The sequence below is a fragment of the Paroedura picta genome, chromosome 12, assembly GCF_049243985.1.
Source record: "Paroedura picta isolate Pp20150507F chromosome 12, Ppicta_v3.0, whole genome shotgun sequence".
NCBI classification, from domain to species: domain Eukaryota; kingdom Metazoa; phylum Chordata; class Lepidosauria; order Squamata; family Gekkonidae; genus Paroedura; species Paroedura picta.
In genome coordinates, this window is record NC_135380.1 from 6,493,984 (window position 1) to 6,513,231 (window position 19,248).

At 49.5% G+C, this 19,248-nt stretch overlaps 1 long non-coding RNA gene across 1 annotated transcript; it reads left to right on the forward strand.

Annotated features, from left to right (window-relative positions):
* The first annotated feature begins 804 nt into the window (after nt 1–804).
* Nucleotides 805–4,862, forward strand: LOC143821682 (uncharacterized). The gene is made up of 3 exons (XR_013225866.1): nt 805–856; nt 3,016–3,202; nt 4,652–4,862. It is a non-coding gene; the product is annotated as an uncharacterized LOC143821682 (long non-coding RNA).
* Nucleotides 4,863–19,248: the final 14,386 nt, after the last annotated feature.

Consider the following 19,248-nt stretch of genomic DNA (forward strand, 5'->3'; position numbering starts at 1 on the left):
AGCCGCTTTGGGGAAGGGGAGTGTCAGCCACTTTGAGACTCCTTCAGATAGTGGGAAGCAAGGTATAAAAACCAAGTCTTCTTCTTTTGCTGCTGCTTCCTGTGCACTTCAAGGGCGTCCGTGCATTCTGAGCAGAAATCCAGGTAATTCCTGGCCTCCATTCCCGGGGGAATGGAAACGGCCTGTGCTTGTGTAGCAACAATGGCTGCCTGCCCTGACCCTTGTGGCCGTTTCGCCTCCTGCCTGCAGCAGGTAAGGATGACAGCCCTCTCTCCCCAGAAGGCTTCTGAGCAGGCAAGGGATCGGGGCCAGCCGGACGTCCCTAGGAGGGCATTCGACTCTGGAGAGACAGGCCCCCTTGTTCGCAGAAGGGTGACCTGGCACCTTCCCCCAAAGCCATTAATCCAGGCCATGACAGGGCATGGACCACGAGGATCCGAAAGCTCCATTCTCCTTCCACTGCGGGGGAACAAGAAGCCGGGTGCAACGCAGCACGGCGTGGGTCTGTCTCGGCCTGCCTGCCTGCCTCCCTCCCCTCTTCCCCCGCTCTCTCCATCCCCCCTGCTTAGAATTCTGGGCAAGTCAAGCACAGTGTACAAGATCTACATACTGCGGCACCAGAAAGTTACCCTTCAAACAGAGCGTAGGTTGTGCAGAGCGACTTGGCCAGCTCCCGGGCCAAAAAAGCAGAGAGGGCCACCTGTTCAACGATGCGTTTTGGAGCAGCCAGAGACTCCCTCATCTTCACCCCCCCCCCCCCCCGCTTAATTCTCTATCTGTCCTCAGTCTCAGATCGCAGCAATGGGCTGTTTGAAAGGGACACTTTAGCGCATCGATGCAGAGATGCTGTTAGCAGGTGAACCTCTTCTTTCTTTTTCTTTTTTCTTTTTTTGCAGTGTGCTGGTGGAGGGTGGGGGATTCCTTTGCTTGCTGGTGAAGTGAACCGTTTGGCACGCCTAGTAGTCTAGATCAGGGGTAGTCAAACTGTGGCCCTCCAGATGTCCATGGACTACAATTCCCAGGAGCCCCTGCCAGCATTCGCTGTCAGGGGCTCATGGGAATTGTAGTCCATTGACATCTGGAGGGCCGCAGTTTGACTACCCCTGGTCTAGACTGAGAGCGAGGCCTGCAAATTCCTCTTTAGGGGGTGCCAAAACTCTCCAACCTTCGAGATCTACTGCAGGATCCCTCCTGTCAAGGGCAGGGGGGGAGGGGTTTGAAGAATAGGGAGATTTGAGTGGGGAATTTTTAAATATATAAAAACGGAGTAATTCTTCCATCAGCTTTGTCAAGGAAATGGCCCATGACAGGGGATGGGAAACTAGAGAGGACAGACACCTGCCTAAGGCCACCAAGTATGTTTGCCAATTTCCAGATGGTGCCTGGAGATCTCCCAGTATTACAACTGATCCCCCCCCCCCCCGCGAATGACTGCTATGGAGGATAAACTCTATGGCATTGTACCCATCTGTGATTCCCTCCCTTCTCCAAACGGTGCTCTTCTCTCGTCCCACCCCCCAAAACTTGAGGAATTACCTGACTGGGTGTTGGCAACCCAGTCACCGACTGACTGACATTTTAACCAAGGAGGCTAGTTCATACCTGGTGGCCTGGGTAGAAATGTCCGTTCCCTTCTTGCTCTGCCACGTTGTTGGCTTTTCTGTCCTGCATGCACAGATCTCCCCCTCCTCCTACCTGTTTTCTAATCTGGCAAGCTGGGTTTGATTTCCCACTCCTCCTCCACATGCTGCCAGCTGGGTGACCTTGGACTAGTCACAGTTCTCTTAGAGCTGTTCTGCCAGAGCAGTTCTCTGAGGGCTCTCGCTGCCTCACAGGGTGTCTGTTGTGGGGAGAGGAAGGGAAGGCAAGGGTCAGCTGCTTTGAGGCTCCTTCGGGCAGTGAAAAGCGGGGTAGAAAAGCCAGCTTTTCTCCTTCTTCTTCCATTTTAGCCTCTTAACAACCCTGCAGGGCTGGCTAGGCTGAGCGACCGAGATAGACAATCTCAAGGTCACCCTGGGGGCTCAAGGTCACCCTGGGAGACAGTCTCAAGGTCACCAAATGGGGATTTGTAACCAGGCCTTCCCTGTCCAAGGCTAGCTCTATAACTTCTGTATCCCCCTTCCCCAAATATGTTTCTTAGCATCCCCTGAGCACAATGCAAAGGACACATTCACACCGAAACCCCTAAAAATGTGCCAGATGGTGCAGACTGGCTTCAGTGTAGTGTGTGTGTGTGGGGGGGGGGACTACTGCATTTCTTAAGAATCAGCTCGCCCAGCCCCCTATGCCCCCTCAAGCCGTGAGAAATCCAGTGTGCCCATATGAACAGGCTTTCCGGGATAACCTTCAGCCTTCTTAAGGAATAGGTGTCTTCCCTGCCCTGCATAATGGAAAAGGGTGTTAAAAGCCAGAGCATCTCCCCCCCTACACCCTCTTTGCATGATGCCAAGTGTCAAAGGACTCCCCTCTCCCCCCCTGCCAGCTCCACTCCTGGATCCCAGAGCTCCTGGCAGCCAGGAGGGATGAGGCAGAGCCAGCCAGGCAGGTGGATTCAGGGGAGGGGGCTGTCAGCAGCACAGCCCGCCTCCCCTCCCCTCCCCTCCCCTCCACCGCCTTCTCAGCCCGGCTCAGGGATGACATCACAGCCATGAGGGGCTCCGAATTGGATTGTGTTTAATTAGCAGGGAAACGCTGCATTGCAGGAGTCAAGGACTTTTGAGGGTCTCCGGCTCTCTGAGGTCCCCCCCCCCTTCTCCAGTTGTCTCCTTTTGTTTCGGTCATCGGTTTGCTCATCTACCTCTGCAGTCCGGTCCAGCCCAGATGGTGAAGGGGAGGCTCCCAGCATCTCTAAGCCGGTGGGATGGAGTTAGTTTGGGGTTTTTTTAACTCATTCCCCCCCCCCCCAAAGCATTAGAAGAAGAAAAAGAGGGGGGGGGGTTATACCCTACAGTTCCCTACCCAAAGGAATCCCAAAAATGGCTTACAAACATCTTTCCTTTCCTTTTCCCACAACAGGCATCCTGTGAGGTGGGTGGGGCTGAAGGAGCTCAAGAAGAACTGATCTGTGAGAGCAGCTCTAAGAGAACTGTGACTCGTCACCCAGCTGGCTGCATGCGGAGGAGGAGTGGGGAATCAGACCTGGTTCTCTGGATTAGAGGCTGCCGTTCTTTAACTGCCACACCAGGCTGGTGTCTTCTTTGAGGTCAGAAGAGACTATTCCAAGGGTATAAAAGCATCCATTTCCCTTATTGTGGGTATTTTCTTACAATAAAGGGGTTGAGCTTTTGGGAAGGTTTCAGCTCCACTAACCAAGTGCAGATTTTAGTATTAAAGTTTCACTGAAAGTGGATGGCGGGGCGGGAATAATTTGCTGCATGTCAGGTGCTGGGGTAGAGTTGCCAGCGGTGGGTTGGGAAATACCTGGAAACTTTGGGGGTGGAGCCAGGAGTGGGAGAGATTTGGGGTCAGGTAGGGCCCTCAGTGGATTATAGTGCTAGGAGTCCACCCTCCAAAGTAGCCGTTTTCTCCAGGGGAACTGATTTCTGCCGCCTGGAGATGAGCTATAATTCTAGGGGATCCCCAGGTCCCTCCTGGAGGCTGGCACCCCTAGCTGGGCGTCTAGATGACTGTCTACTGGAAACAAATTTAGCACCATAACCTGATTCTAATGCAGCAGCTCATCCAAGCAGATGACAGCAATTGGGGAGGTTCTACACTGAAGGGGGGGGGATACTCTTATTGCTTCATTTATACCTGGCATTGCCCTGACTCAGATAGCCCAGGTTAGCTTGAGCTTGCCAGATCTAGGCTGGTAAGTGACAGGTGATTGCACACCACCTTTGTACTGCTCTTGTCTTGAAAATCGTATGGGGGTCAGCTAAAGTCAGCTGGGACTTGATAGCAATCACCCCCCATCCCCCCACTGGGGAACTAAAGTTGGCTTAGAATCACAGAGGACATACTGCTGTTCTCATGGCAAAACTCACAGAGAGGCTAGGAATTTGGTAGCCTGGTAGACTGATATGGATATACATGATGCTCAGGAGAAAAGACAAAGGTCCAAATTCTGCACCAACAGTACAGATCCTGCACTGGGAAAAGTTGTTCCCTGCCAACTGTATAAATCAGGGGTAGTCAAACTGCGGCCCTCCAGATGTCCATGGACTACAATTCCCATGAGCCCCTGCCAGCGAATGCTGGCAGGGGCTCATGGGAATTGTAGTCCATGGACATCTGGAGAGCCGCCGTTTGACTACCCCTGGTATAAATCATGCACAATTAATGGATCAATTGATTAAATACACACGTGCACATTGCATTTCCTCTGGGGCTGAAGTGGCTAACAACAGAATTTAGAAGCATAATTTAGATTTCAACACACTTGCCTGTGTTTGCAAACAGTGCCTGGTTGGGAGGGGGGAAAAATGGCTATGCAGAATATGGAAAACACCTGTGTTCTCCCCAAAGCTTCACCTGGTACATGTTGCGCATTAAGCCAGTGTTTAAAGACATAACTCCGTGGGTGCTGAAAAGTCACCTAGCGGGCCTCCTGTGGAAGAGGAGTGGGGAATCAAACTCTGCTGTCGAGATTAGAGTCCGTCACTTTTAACCACTGTATCCTCCATAAATGTGCCTAAATCCCCTTTTCTAGTCATCCAAGAGAGTGGCCATCAACGTGTCCTGTTGCAGTGAGTTCCAGAAGTTAATTGTGTGTAACGGGCCGAAGGTACCATGTCCTGGCTGGATGCGTCTCCTCGACTTTTTGCTGTATGTCCGGAATTGCCAACATGGAATGAACTTGTGGCCAAGCCACCAGGAGACCACAATGCAAAGCTAATATCCAGAGTTGTGGGTTATAGAACATGAAATGGAACCACAAAACCCCGTCCGCCGTCCGTCCGTCCGTCCGCCCGCCCGTCCGTCCGTCCGTCCGTCCGTCCGTCCTGCCATCCATCCATCCATCCATCCATCCATCCATCCATCCATCCATCCATCCATCCATCCATCCATCCATCCATCCATCCATCCATCCATCCATCCATCTATCTATCTATCTATCTATCTATCTATCTATCTATCTATCTATCTATCTATCTATCTATCTACCGCCCTCCCCAGAGGCTACAAAGGTTGAATGTCTGTACTGTTGTTAAAATTATATTACTTTTATTGTGTACAATTAAAAAAAAAACTTTAGGAATTAAAAACATATATCCAGCCTATAGGCAGACCAGTCTGCCATGCACTGTGAACCACTAGAACAATGCCTTTTGGCCCTTTTAGGGCCTTCTTCAAAGGTCTGGTTTTAACACACGCCAGTTCTTAACCCACATAAAATATATGTACATCAGCCAATAAAAGTCCCAAAGTAAGAGCTGTAAAGTATCAGAGTCACTCAATCAAAGAAGATGTCTCGTTTTCAGTCATCAGCTCTCTTCCAAAGGCTGCCCAAAATTTTCAACGGCGTGTTCCCTTATTAGGGCATGCGTGGCCAAGAGTTCGATCTATTTCCGATAGCCACCTGCAGCCGTGAAAGTTGGACGATGAAAAAATCGGACCAGAGGAGAATCGATTTGTTTGAACTGTGCTGTTGCAGAAGGCTTCTGCGGATTCCGTGGACTGCAAAAGTCACAAACAAGGAAATACAGCAGCGCATAAAGGATGATAGGTCACCGGTCGGCAAAATCCCACAACTCCGGCTCACTTACTCATACGATCCAACTCAAAGGAAGCCAGGCCGACAAAGAACACAGCGGTTCGATACGATCAAAGGGGAAACCGGCCAGAATAGCATACAACTAAGAAGGGGGGCAAGATCGAAAACTGTGGTGACGGTTGAGCCATAGGATCGCCAAGAGTCAGACTCGACTGATTGGCTCACAGCGTCCTCATAGGGCATGCACGCCGTCTTCACAGGTGGTGTGAGATACCACAGACGTCCAGGGTCTCAGGGTAGTCAAACTGCGGCCCTCCAGATGTCCATGGACTACAATTCCCAGGAGCCCCTGCCAGCATTCGCTGGCAGGGGCTCCTGGGAATTGTAGTCCATGGACATCTGGAGGGCCGCAGTTTGACTACCCCTACGCTAAAGCAGGACAGCATAATGTACGAATCTTGAGGCCTGACCTCGAGTGTTTCTCTCAAAAGAATGAAGGAATGCAAACTCGAGCCAATTGTGGAAAACCGCTGCCCGGCCACCTGCAGTTTGCTTGGAAGCTCCCAAATTCTGCGGGTGCAGCGGAAAGTCAGCGTTGGGCCAGATTTGCAGATCCTCCTAATGGACAGGAGTCTGCAGGGACTCTGAAAAGAGGAGACAGCACCAGACAGGCCGGTAGAGACGGAGAGGGAAAGCTCCCATGCGCTTGGCTGTCTGCTCGGGAACATATGTGCGCCTGTCTGCTCCGTGCCTGCTGCTTATCTGATTCCTCACAGTTAACTTATGCTGCCATTCCTGCCCATCTGTCTTTTCCGCTAGTCCCTTCCATCGCTCACCTTCTTTCGCGTCGGGATTGTCCTTCATTTGGAGCCGTCAAACCGGCAGAAATTCCCGACCTGGATTCTGCAGCTTGGGGGCCTGGCTGCTAAAGGGGGCCAGACTCACGTCTCCGTTGTAGTGGTTAAGAGAGGCCGCCTCTCATCTGGAGAACCGGGTTTGATTCGCCACTCTTTCTCCGCATGCAGCCAGCTGGGTGACCTTGGGCTAGTCCCAGTTCTCTCCAGAGCTCTCTCGGCCTCACCAGCCTTACAGGGTCTCTGCTGTGGGAGAGGAAGGGAAGGCGAACGTAAGCTGCTTTGAGATGCCTTTGGGTAGTGAAAAGCGGCATATAAGAACCAACTCTTCTCCTGAAGGTGCTGATAAAGTGTGAGGACATTTTTTTCCGTCCTGGTCATTGGTAACCTTATGGGTTGGGGGTACATTTTACTGAGGGCTAACCTTGTATGGTCTTCTTATCTAGCTTCACAAATTAAAAAAGAACATTTTCTTCCATGGTTGTCTTTACATTTTTTTTATTTATAATTACATTTATATGCTTCTGCCCATGAACCTGGTCTACAGATTGGGGTGCTGGATTGGCCTTGAGCCTTTACTGAAGGGACGGGGCCCTTTTCTCCAGGCAAGCTGGCAACCATGGCCTCTGGGGGCCCGTGCTCCATCACCTATCAGGCCCTGAGGAATGATTCTGCTCCACCCACAGCTGAAGAGGACCAATGAGGGGCCAAGAAGTCTTCACTTCTCATCTGGGTTCTGCCAAGCCCTGAAGGCAGCTTTTAAATTCTCTGATGCAGTGCAAAAAGGATTGTTTTGGGTTGCCAACTTGCCAGGAAATTACAGCATGGGATACTCCTTTGCTTTAAGAACAGCTTGAGCTGCACAACCCAGCAGGTGAAGATGGCTAGCAGCAGAGAGAAGAAATTGACATTTAGATTAGGTTGCCACCCTCCAGGTGGTGGCTGTATCTCCAGGCGACAGAGAACAGCTCACCGGGAGAAAGTGGCCAATTTGGAAGAAGGACACTACAGTTGCCAGCACCCAGCTAAGAAATATTAGGAGATTTTGGAGGTGGAGGCTAGGGAGACAGGGGCTTGGAGGGATATAATGCCACAAAATTCACTTTCCAAAGCAGCCAGTTTCTCTATGAGATCTCTGTTGCCCAGAAATTAGTTGTAATCCCAGGAGATCTCCTTCTACCACCTGTAGGTTACTGAGAGTCCAGATTCAGGTGCGACAATCCAAGGTACAATATATGATCAGAAACAGGGACTGCACCCTAATCCATGATCCAGACACGAAGTCCCAGGAAAAGCAAAGACTGAAGGACACAAAGGCACAGAAGCACTTTGAAAATTTAATGATGTCGAAATATCAGCCAGTCAACATATGGCTCTGTGGCTGGACAGGCAACCCAGATAATGCTTCGAATCTCTTTTGCCATTCGTCACAGTAGAGTCCAAGAGACACCTTGCTGATTCCGGTATTTTTGAGCCTGGCTCAAGACCGACATGACTGCATGCTTACACGTCCCACCTGGAGGCTGGCACCCCTAGGATTGTCCTCAGGTCCCACCCCCAAATTGCCAGGGATTTCCCAGACGGGAGCTGGCCACCCTATTGTCACCCATCAGCTGTCTGCCTCCCACAAGGGCCAGGAGGGAAGGCTCAGGTGAGCCATGTTTGCCTTTTGCAGACCGCCATGCTCCTCCGGACCTCTGTGTCACTCATCACCAGAATGGCTTTGTGGAGGGGCTTTAATGGCCTCCCCTGTCAGCGGCAGATGCCGGTTTAGTGGCCTCTCAGTTGCTGGTAACATTTACACAGTGAGAGATTTATGGCTGACTCCGATGCCCCAGCTGGGAAGGCAGAGCGGCAGGCGAACCTTTCCTGCTAATTTGGATCACTCGGCTGGCGCTGGGGATCCTTGCACCGTTTAAGTGGGAGGGGGCGATCCCGACCTCCCCTGCCCACCCTTTGTTACCTCACACAGGCTCCAGGCTGCGCTGCAAGCCGTGCGCATTAGATACGCACAGTTTGCTCGCCGGTACGATTTCCGCAAGGCCTGCCTGGTGACCTTTGGCTGGCCGTCACTGTCTTGCCTGGTTTTTCGTATTTGCCATCCCGTTGCAGCCGACTTCTGCAGGGCTGTTTGAACAGGCTTCTAGGATCCTGGGCCAAGTTGAGCAACCACTCACAGGGATCAAATTATCAATCAAATTAAACTTCTACTTATCAGTACCTCCGACAAAATCAGTGTTTAAACATTAAAGGACACGCTGTACAGCCAAATTAACCCACCCAAATGTATGGATGATGTAACGTGAGCCTTGAACTTGAAAAAGAAACATTTCAAGATATATACAGTACTCAGTTGGTGAATCAGATAGGCGGAGGAGATTGCACAGTATGGTAGAGTGCCACCTTGGTGTAGTGGTTAGGAGTGCCGACTTCTAATCTGGTGAGCCAGGTCTGATTCCCCGCTCCTCCCCCACGTGCAACCAGCTGGGTGACCTTGGGCTCCCCACAGCACTGATAAAGCTGTTCTGACTGAGCAGGAATATTAGGGCTTTCTCAACCTCATCTCCCTCACAGGGTGTCTGTTGTGGGGAGAGGAAGGGAAGGTGAATGTAAGCTGCTTTGAGACTCCTTTGGGTTGAGAAAAGCAGCATAAAAGAACCAACCCTTCTTCTTCTTCAGTAATATCGGGGCTCTCTCAGCCTCCCCTCCCTCCCAGCGTGTCTGTTGTGGGGAGAGGAAAGGGAAGGCGACTGTAAGCCGCTTTCAGACTTCTTCAGATAAAAAAAAGAACCAACCTCCTTCTTCCTGTCCAGGCCTACAATTTTCACATCTTATGTTAAAGGCTTGTCCTGTCCATTCACATATCACGAACTATCGATATATACACCGATTGACATGGAGCTCCTATGCTCACAGCCCCCCACCCCCAGGCCACTGACAAATGTGCCCACGCATTAGGACAGTCCTGGACTTATGGTGACCCCGCAGAAGTTATTTGCAATTGCGTACCCCTGGATAGTGATGCTGGCCTGCCTCGCTGGTCTCCCATTCGAATTCTGATCCAGAGCTGCCTCTGCTTAGCTTCTGAGATCTGGCCTCCCTCTGCTGCAAAGAAAAGCTTGCTGGCAGAATCTCACTCAGACAGGGTGCCTTGTTTCTAAACCTGCAGCCTAATTGGGGACGACACACTGGTACATAACAGAGGGAGTGTGTAACACAATCGCTTGGGTCCCTCAATGGCCGTTTTGCCACTGACTTGTAAACGAGCCAGCGTAAGCATCTCTTTCCTCCGAATCCCTGCTGCAGGAGCACAGCCAGGCTCCCTTTCCCCCTGCTAAATAAATCATGCTGGAAATGACCTGCCAGCCTGACAGAGGATTTCTATTCCCTGCTTGGCTCCTGACCAGTCAGTGCTGCAGAGCCAGCTGAGAGGTGCGGCACAACCCCCCCCCGTGTCGGGCTGTTGCTTGTAAAACATTTGCATTTATTTATTTATCTCATGCTTTCCTCCCCAGCTGGGACACAAAGGGGCCTGGGACATCGTTTTCTCTTCTCCATTTTTTTACACCAGCAACCCTGCAAGGTGGGTCAGGCAGAGAGTGCGTGAGATTCCAGTGAACTTCCATGGTGGAAGGAATCTAAAAGCGCATTAAAACCACCCACGGAGTATCAATGGCTACTAGCCCTGGTGGCTGATGGGAACCTCCACATTCACAGGCTCTATGCTCCATTTCCAGCCACCGGGCAGTTTTGTTAAAATGAGAAGATTTACCTCTCTGGACTCCAGTTTCTGCCATGTGCGATGAGCCTTGGCCAGCAAGGATTTATAAGGCAGGAGACCTCCCCCGCTCACCCCCCCCCAGGCCCATCAATGGCAGCGGTGGTCATACAAATCCAATTATAAATAAAAATAAAATGAATAAAAATTTTAAAAATTGGGAGGGTTGGACAGGTTGACATGACCATATGACTTCACTGGAAGTCTTCAAGCAAAGGTTGGATACACACTTTTCTTGGATGCTTTAGGATGCTTAGGGCTAATCCTGCGTTGAGCAGGGGGTTGGACTAGATGGCCTGTATGGCCCCTTCCAACTCTATGATTCTATGATTCTATATATGGTCATAAAGGTAAAGGTAAAGGTAAAGGTATCTCCTGTGCAAGCACCAGGTCATGTCTGACCCTTGGGGTGATGCCCTCTAGCGTTTTCATGGCAGACTTAATACGGGGTGGTTTGCCAGTGCCTTCCCCAGTCATTACCGTTTACCCCCCAGCAAGCTGGGTCCTCATTTTACCAACCTCGGAAGGATGGAAGGCTGAGTCGACCTTGAGCCGGCTGCTGGGATCGAACTCCCAGCCTCATGGGCAGAGCTTCCAGACTGCATGTCTGCTGCCTTACCACCCTGCACCACAAGAGGCTCTTTTATATGGTCATATCACCTGATTTTTTAAAAATTAAAATTATATATTAAAAAATGAATGAATTCCCATTTATTTGGCAAAACCTTTACAGGGCCCTGACTAAACCCCAGGGTTTCCTGGTTGAGAAAGCCTGTGCTACATGATGCCAGCTCTCTCAACTCGGTTTGCAGGAAGCAAGATGCTTGGTGGGGAATGTTGGCCGTTCAATGGCTTCCAAACGTATCTAATATAAACATTATCTTTGGCCTTAAGGAGGATTACATGGGGATACAGGGGATATATCAGATTCCCTTAATAGGATAACAATTTCTTTTCCTTTTGGGCAGTACAATGTATGCCGTTCTGCAGCGTGAGTGTGGAGCCCCATGGAAAGTTGAAGGAAAGCAGAGCAATTTATTTATTTCTTTTTAAAAAATTAAAATAATTAAAGATCACCTTTTTATCTGTCAGACCTTCAAAGCAGCTTAGACGAATAACGAGAACAGTATTACAGCAGCTAACTATTAATTAAAACATCATTAGATGACAACCCTCCAGGAGAAAAAGAAATGACGCAAAAGCTACAGCGGCACAGAGAGGCAGCCTGAGGAGGGGAGAAGCAAGAGGGACCCCCTTTCCCCCAAATCACTTGTGTCCAGGCAAAGGAAAGATCCCTGGAATAAGACAGCTGGCAGTGAATGAGCATCTCTTAAATGTAGGGCTGGCAGGATCCCCGCATGCCAAGGTCTGAGGCCTGTGGGGCAGAGTTGAATGATGCCACATTGAATTGCAATACCAAAAGTAGTCAGGGGCAGCGTGTTTTCACTCTTTGGTGGCTCTGAAGAATTCAAAAGGTGGGAAATGAGCTATATAAAAGTCTTGGTTAGTTCCAGGCTACTGCTTCCAATTTCCAGTTTTCCTGTGGTGACAACAAGAAGCCTTCAAAGAAGACTTTAGGATGCTTTGGGCTGATCCTGCGTTGAGCAGGAGGTTGATGGCCTGTATGGCCCCTTCCAATTCTATAATTCTGTGATTCTGTGAAAACCCCAAGAATGCATGGCAGGGGCTCATGGTAATTGTAGTCCATGGACATCTGGAGAGCCCCAGTTTGGCCACCCCAGCCCTAGGAGAAAGGCTCATGGGAATTGTAGTCCATTGGCCCAATCTGGATAGCCCAGGCAAGCAAATCCCATCAGATCTCAGAAGCTAATCAGGGTCAGCCCAGTCTGTTGCTTGGAAGGGAGACCTCCAAAGAACCACAAGGCCATGCTGTGGGGGCGGGCAATGGCAGACCACCTCCGTGTGCCTCTGGCTTGGCAGCCAGACTATCTTAGGATCTCCTGGCTACATCACACATGCGCCATACGATAAAAAAAAAATTAATTCTGTGACCTTGCCCTTCACTCACCCTTGTACTCAAGATCTACCAAGAAGTACCTGTAGCTCGCTGGCCAGAATCCTGCCCCCCACCTCCTTCCATGTTTATCTGTCTCCCCTGCAACAGCTGTGAAAAATCAGGGGCTGCACCAGAGACCGCCCTTGTGGTGCCTGCTGGCCATCCTTCAGAGCCACCTGCAAGGAGATTCCGAATTAGGCAAGGTGCGTGTGCACTTGGGGGAGGGGGAGAAAAATCCTTCTCAGCCTCTTCTCATCTACCAACCCCACTTCTCTGTTGTGTTAACACTGACCCCCCCTCCCAGTTCCGTAAATTTCCCCCCAGCTTGTTGTGTTTATATGTGAAATGTTTCAAAGCCCTGGAGCTAGCTCTGCTCCCTCCATCCCTCCCCCCCCCAACCCCTTTTTCTCTTGACTTTAGAAATGTTTTGTCTCTGCCATGCAACATTTGCATTCGGGGGTTTATCAGAACCTTGGTAGCCCTGCACGGGAGGGAGAGGAAGCATCCCCTGTCTCCCTTTGCCTTTCTAGCAACAAGCCCTAAAATTCGGGTTCTTTCAGATATCCTTGCATCTCTAGCTCCGAACCTCCTGAAGGCCAGGGCTCAAGAAGCTGCTGCTGGTTCAGAGAGCTCTTTGTGGCACCCGCCCTCTTCTTCTTCTTCTTCGGGAGATTTTATTTATAGTCTCCCCTCTCTTGCGCTTCCTCCCCGGCACAGCTGAGCAGCTGAACTCTTCCTAGCCTGGAAAGGGCTTCTTTGTCGGCGGCTCAGCCACACATGATCTTTGTGAAAGGGAAAAGCGCTTTTGTTTCGGGGTCTGAAACAGGAAAACGAGAGGGAGAGCCGTCTCAGGAGCGTTCAAAGCCTCCCTTCTCTGCATTATCCATCATTCTCAGGAGGACCTGCCAGTGTCAGGGAAGTGAAGATACGGGTGATATTTAAACTCTGGTCCACGTGGGAAGGAATGGTGCAGGAGCCATTTATCCGGGCCACTGCGTACTCTTGGCTAGGATGTTGATCAGAGTGTTGTGCCAAGGTGACCCAAACCGTGCCAGGAAAAAGTGGATTCTATGGCTGGCGGGTGCGCATATATATAGCAAAAATGAAGACGTTGTGCATACTGTTATTTTGTTTAATTAATTCTTCTGCCTTCACTGTTTCCCATACTTTATGCTCTTATTATGAGTCATGGAGAAGGCAGACAGGCTCTGTCGTAGGATCCTAAAGGTCGATCCAATGAAGTGGTCTTTTTAAAATATTTGAACACATGAAGCTGCCCTTGATAGGGTCAGCCTCTTGGTCCGTCATGCTGAGAATCGTCTGCTCAGACTGCCAGCAGCTAGCTGGGATCTTAAGCAAGAGTCTCTACAATCTCCTACTACCAAATTCTTTCAACTGGAGATGCTGGGGATCCAAGCTGGGTCCTCATGCATGTGAAACAGATGCTGTGAGTCACAGTCCCTCCCTAACACCCTCGCTTTCTAACAGCGCGGTACCCATGGCACAGAACAAATAGCACCAAACTACTCTGATGAGCAACAATTTATAGCTTTACATATGACCAAACCCCCTTAAAATAGTCGCAGGTGATATACACGAACATCTTTAGGAATCTTAAAATAGCTGCAAAATCAGCTGCTTCGTCCATAAACAACCGTGTTCAGAAAGAAGCGGCGTGAACGCCATAGGCTGGGACATGAAAGAATTTCCAAACCAAGCCAGGTTGTATCTACTGAGGACTAAAAAAGAAAAATGGATTCCATCCCAGAGTACATCAAAAATTTCTTTGGAGGAAAGAGACGTCTAAACTTGGCACCAAACACTCATGGGAATGGGGCAAAGCGGGGAGAACCTTCTGTAATAATATCAACAACAACTTTATTTTTCTAACCCATCCTTCCAAGAAGGCTCAGGGCAGGCAACATCAATCATAAATACATATACATTTAAAGTCATAATTTAATTAAAACATGCCGACTAACCCACCCGCCACTCGTTAATAAATATTGCATATTGGAAGTTAAAGTCTGTATCTTATTGTTCTTAGGAGGGCATCCTTGATGGGAAGATGCATCTTTCCCTTATGTTCCGGTGGATTTTACGTTCTTCAGAGTTCTTCTAAGGAGGCCGGCCGATAGATGTAAAGATGTTCTCTTCCTGGCCTCAGCCCTAGGCCTGGCGGAGCAGCTCTGTTGCAGGCCCTGAGGATCTGATCAAAGCCCAAGCAGGGCCCTGATCTCAGCTGGCAGAACATCCCACTAGGCTGGGGCCAAGACCAAAAAGGCCCTGGCCCTGGTTGAGGCCAGTCTCACCTCTCTGGGGCCACAGCAGAGAGCTCAATCTCTCTTGGGGACCCACTGGAAGGTGGAGGAACTTGGAGCAGAATCTCTGAAGATAACTTAAATTTGCTCCCCCCCCCCCACATACACACACTTCAGTATATGTCTTGCAATCGTAAGGCCTTTGAGTCCCGTTTGTAATTTTTCTGTTGTCCGTAACTGAATGTGGGACTTGATGGATCTCTTAGAAGGGACATCCCCTGAGAGGCCATCCAGGCCAAACCTGGCACATGGATAATCGCCACGAAGGCGTTCCATTGGAGATGGCTCTTGAGCCAACCGTGTCTGCACGGATCAAAGAGAGTCTGACTGCACGGTGAAAAAGAGGATTTTTCAAAAGTGTGATATCGTCTAAATATAGATCGGAGGTAAAAGCTCTTCAGAAAAGCAGAAGGCGGGGGGAGCCATTCTGCTTATTAGCGAGCCTCAAGCGCAACCTGAGTGCTGAAATTCAGTCCAACACCATCGAAATGGAAAAGGTCAAGAAGTTTGATTATCCCGGTGCTTTATTATGACCCGACAGGAGGCGTAACGAGGGTGCGGAGAGAAGAGGTGCTGTCACAGTTAGGCTGGCTCTGGCCAAGAGGGTCCTTCCGAGAAGTAACAATCTACAAGGTGTCAATGAGAACTGAGCAGGTAGGAGACAGATGCATTCCAAACTGCCAAAGGGAGGCAAGGTGTGGAAGAGGAGCAAGGCAGTAGGAACAGGTGGGACGTGGGCTTGGAGATGAAGCCTGTCCCCCGAAGCCACTCTGCATGGCCCACGCTGCACAAGGGAGGGATGTAGCCAGCAGGTCTCTCCAAGGGAGCTCCCTACCTGCTGTGCGGTTGAAGTTCGGAAGGCCACAAATTTTGCCAGCAACATCTTCACCGGTTGAACGAAATCTGTTTGCATGGGAGAACGTGCACAAGAAGTGGAGACTCTCACTCAAAACACACAGCATGTACCATCAGATAACCGTACGTTACATTAACAGCCATCAAGAATAACCCCAGAAATCCTTAATCCATACACTGCACAAAAAGCTCTCTTTAGATTCATTCTTTGCAGGTGATCTTCTCTTGCCTGGTGGAAATTTTCCACGGAGTCACAACTACTGACTGCTGAAACAAATGCTCCAAAAGATAAGGGTCCTCTTACAAACAAACTCCCGGGTTTGTTTATTGTTTGGAATATCTTCTTCCAGGGTCAATTAGGACTCACAAATACATTCTGTCATTTTCATAATGATCCGGTGAACAACCAGCCTGCAACCAGCAGAAAGGAAGTATGGAGGGTGAAATGCACTATAGGACCCCCAGTCTCACTCCCGCCCTCCCATTCCATTAGCAGCCCAGCGAAGGAGGGAAAAAACCCTGTCATTTTAAATGGCATGAAATGTCTCTCTGAGTACCTCTTAAGCCACCTGCTGCCTGCATGCCACCTGACCACGTAGCACCTGTCATAAGAGGTGCTGGGGAGGACGAGGAGGAGTCCTGAATGCCATTTAAAATAACTGGGGGGGGGAGAGGGGAGAGGATCAACCTCCCTTGCTGTGGCCTCCGCTGGCCGGCCATTTATTTATTTATTTTGTGGCTTTAAATAATGTGCCAATGCATATTCATAGTTCTGAATATCCATTTCTATGTGTGAGTTCTAGTAAAAAAAAAAGGGATAGAATAACAGAGGACCGATTGGTTGCCCCGTTGATTGACAGGCCGAGGAGCGGCGAGTTCAATAGCGTGTCGCTCTCTCGTTTGCTTTTTCCCGCAGCACGTGAGAAAGTGAAAACATGAGAAAACACAAGAAGACACAGCAGGAAGTCTTTCAAATGTGGAGGGGAGGAATAGCATGATTTATTATCACGCTGTTGCAAGTAGCAGGCGTCTCGCCATTTTGGACACTGTGCGGAAATACCCCCAGTTTTTCCTATCTCTTGGCTAAGACCAAGATGCTTCTTGCTCACAGTGCTATTGGTGCCAGTGGCACATCATGTCATAGATTCGCTATAGATTCGCTCGCAACTCATATTCAGATGTTCCCTGGCTCTATAAACAGGAGTTTCATTTAACTACCATAGCTAATGGCCACGGATAGGCCAGTCTTCCTCCAATTTGTCTGATCCCCTTGTCAGGACCAATAATCCAGTGCCCACCACACCTTGATGGACACTAATAAACTCCGTGAGTTAATTTATGCATGGAGAGAAGAAGTACTTTCGTTGGGCTTGTTCCGAAACTCCTGTCAATCAGTTTAATTGAGTGAAATTGGCCCCAAGTTCCAGTGTTAAGGAAGGGGAAGGAAAATTCTATCCTTTCTTCCACACAGTTCTTAATTGAAAAAAATAAACTTTTCTGTAAGAAATGTTCTGCTGAATCAGACCCATGGTCCATCCTGGTCAATGATTACCTTTAAAGACCTTTTACAGCTCAGCATCTTAGCCTTCTCTGGAGTTTAAGAGTGTTGGCAGTTTGAGCATGCAGAGAGAGTGAAGCACCAGCCTGCTTATCAAACAAAACAAATTTTAATCAGAAGAAAAACAACAACTATATATCGAAAGAGAAAGATGGAGACCCAACTGTCTATCTACGTGTTCTCTGCAGTCATTCCATGGTTCAACAACTGTTCTGGAGGCAAGCAGGGAGGAAGTGTGCTCAAAAATCAGGAAGTCTCCCCTTGAGACAATCAGGAAAGTGGAGGAGATAAGGTGAAAATTATCAGGAAGTTCCTATCCTAGCTATGCTAAAAAAAAACATCTCCTTCAGTGTCCCCTGCAGGACGCAAGGCAAACCCAGCTTAGCTTCTGAGATCTGACAGGATCAGAGTAGCATGGGCCATCCAGCCTGAAGGCCCCTCACCAGCTAGACTGACAGTGGTTCTCAACTGGGGGTTGAACAACCCTTTCACAGGGGTCAAGGCAGGGCAAGCAGCTTGGGGGGGGGGGTGCCATCCACACAACAGCCTTGCGGGGTAGATAGTGATAGAGCGTTCATCTGTCTGGAGCAGTGGAAAAGAGCATCATGATGGGACAGAACTGAACTGAGAAACCCCAGGAAAAAAACTATATACATTCATGAGCCATGGATCTTCACGCCATTGGTCAGTTTCGGTTTAATTTCTGTGAAAGAACCCTTGCATAATTTTACGGTTGAGGGTCACCACAACATGAGGAACTGTATTCAAGTGATGTATAGGAGACTAAAATAATATATTTTTAAATTATTGTTCTGTAAAGAGAAGTTTAGTGTACCAGATTGTTTTGTAAAAAAAGAAAACTTATTCCTGTTCTTGATTGTATTTTAGAATATTACCAAGGCTGATAGGTTCTATTCTCAAGGCCAGAGACAATAGTTTATATCAAGCGATTGTTTATGTTACCAGAGGATCGAGAAAAAAAAAGGGAAATTGCCTTTTGTAACCTTTACCTGGTGACTTAGCATAATGGCAATGGGGGGGGGGGGTCCCATGGGATATGCAAGGGGGTGGAGACCCCAGGTCATTGGCTTGACCTAAAAAGCATCATCTTTCCCTGCCTTCAATGAAACAGTATAAAATCTCATGCAATCCTTTGTTCGACACACAGGCTTTTTAAAAACAACCCCCTGTGTCATTTTGTTCTGCTGCAGCTGAATAAAATTATTAAAAGATTTTCCGTAGTCACTCTGTTTGAGTGCTGCACACTAGCAAACGATTCCAGAATGCCCAAACCAGGCCCTGGGCTATCAAAAGGGTCGTGGCCTTAGGAAGGTTGAGAACCAATGAGCTAGGGGTAGTCAAACTGCGGCCCTCCAGATGTCCATGGACTACAATTCCCAGGAGCCCCTGCCAGCAAATGCTGGCAGGGGCTTCTGGGAATTGTAGTCCATGGACATCTGGAGGGCCGCAGTTTGACTACCCCTGCTGATTGCGTACTGCGGCGTCCGAAGCTGGCTGTTTCGGGTGCAAAGAGCCGCTTCGGACGCTGAAGAGCCCAACCCTACTTGGTAGTATTTCAGATCATGGTTACAACCTCTGCCCGGAAACCCTGAACCAAGGGACTGTGTACCTGCTTCTCCAAGAAGGTCTGCTTCCTTGTGAAACCCTACCCCTCCCGCTCCTTCTGGGCTCAGCGGCCCGAAAGGAAAGCCTTCCTGGTAAAGGGAGACGAGAAAAGCCAAGATCCATAATGCTCTCCCTCATCTCAGTTACTCCACTGCGTTGATGTCATTTTTTCTCATTTTATCGACAGACTCCCGGATTGGACTCACCAGTCTTTTAACTCGTTTCAGTAAGCTTTCGGTGGGGGCATCGGGGTGTGAAAAATCGGTCATCACCCCCAATTACGGTAACACTTTAAATGGTGGTTTTTCAGCGGCCGTGACACAATTGGAGGGCCGTTGTTTCTTCACAGAGCAGGCAGACACTTTCTCTCACCTGCCTCAGGCTTCCATTCCTCCCCCCCCCCCCGAAGGTGGTTGAAGTGTGGGGAGATACATACCTTCGGAGCACTTTAAAAGAGAGAGACAGAGACGGAGACGGAGACGGAGACGGAGACGGAGACGGAGACGGAGACGGAGACGGAGACGGAGACGGAGACGGAGACGGAGACAGAGATGACTCCCTACCTCCACCGCCTGAAACTGGA